At 48.0% G+C, this 1,227-nt stretch overlaps 1 non-coding gene across 1 annotated transcript; it reads left to right on the top strand.

The window, feature by feature from the left end:
* The first annotated feature begins 890 nt into the window (after positions 1-890).
* Positions 891-964, top strand: Trnat-agu (transfer RNA threonine (anticodon AGU)). Its single transcript has one exon. It is a non-coding gene; the product is annotated as a tRNA-Thr (tRNA).
* Positions 965-1,227: the final 263 nt, after the last annotated feature.

Consider the following 1,227-nt stretch of genomic DNA (forward strand, 5'->3'; position numbering starts at 1 on the left):
CAATGGGGACGCGGAAACTTGTTGTGGCCCAGTGTTTTGCAGTTGGACGACAAGATTGGTACACAGTAGTAAAGAGCGAGGCACTGAGTTGGCATAAATAATGTAGTGCACAATAGGGGTCGAGATGTGTTTGTTACCTCAGGTGCTGTATAATTGTCGACAAGGAGTGAAAACGGAGCAATTTGTGACGGCTCTTTCAATTTAAGACGTTAAAAACAGACGGAATTTGCATTTGTAATACCAGAGCATCGAAACTACTTGGAACTTTTGTGTATATGAACGGGTCCGCGCCTTTGTACTCTGCTCCCTTCAACGCTACAAACCAACCAACCATCGTGTCCGTGCGCATCTGAGTCGCAAAGAATGGGGAATAGCGAAACTTGCTCGTGCATGGGGCGTAGCTCAGTTGGTAGAGCGTTCGCTTGGCATGTGAAAGGTCCAGGGTTCAAGCCGCGGCGCCTCCATTTTTTGTGGTCAGTGCATGGTAAGTGTTTGTCGCGGCGAACCTAAAGGCACGCAAGATGTTGCAAAGCCAGCGTCACAGACTAATATGATGTATACTGACGTAAGGAGAGCAAGATGTAAGTGTGGGGACCGGCTGTTATCGAGGTGTCATCGAGTGCAGTTCTGTCTTAGGTATCGCGGCTTAACCTCATTGAAGTCTAGAGGGTGGACAACACGTTGGTCTTACTCAGAGCGGTGTCCGAATTCTATTTTCGACGTTATACGTGCCACTTTCATTGTGGCCAACTACGATTCGATACAGAATGCACGAAACCTGAAAGCACCCTAACGGATACATAGAGAGTAGTGTTTGTCTGCTGAATAATGGGAGTGCAAGGGTCTGTGTCGTCTATATGGCTGATTGTAGCACCATCAGTCTTCGGGGGGGCGGGCGTAGCTCAGATGGTAGAGCGCTCGCTTAGTATGCGAGAGGTTCTGGGATCAATACCCAGTGCCTCCAGAATTTTTAACACACCTACATGCGCACCTTGACATGCAAGTGGAATAATTCACAGCCAGCAGATGTGTCTAGGAAGATACAAGCTTGCGCCGAGTTCACGTAAATCCCACTCCACATTCCTATTCTTTGCGTGCAGTCAGCTGCTACTGGTGTTGTTAGTTGTGACTGCTGATAACAGATGCCGTAGCAATCAATTCATGGAGTGAGTTGTATGTTTTGCGATAGTCTGTCTCTGACAAGCAAGCACAGGTGACATAGGTGCG

This window comes from Schistocerca gregaria, chromosome 9 (genome assembly GCF_023897955.1).
Source record: "Schistocerca gregaria isolate iqSchGreg1 chromosome 9, iqSchGreg1.2, whole genome shotgun sequence".
Classification (NCBI taxonomy): domain Eukaryota; kingdom Metazoa; phylum Arthropoda; class Insecta; order Orthoptera; family Acrididae; genus Schistocerca; species Schistocerca gregaria.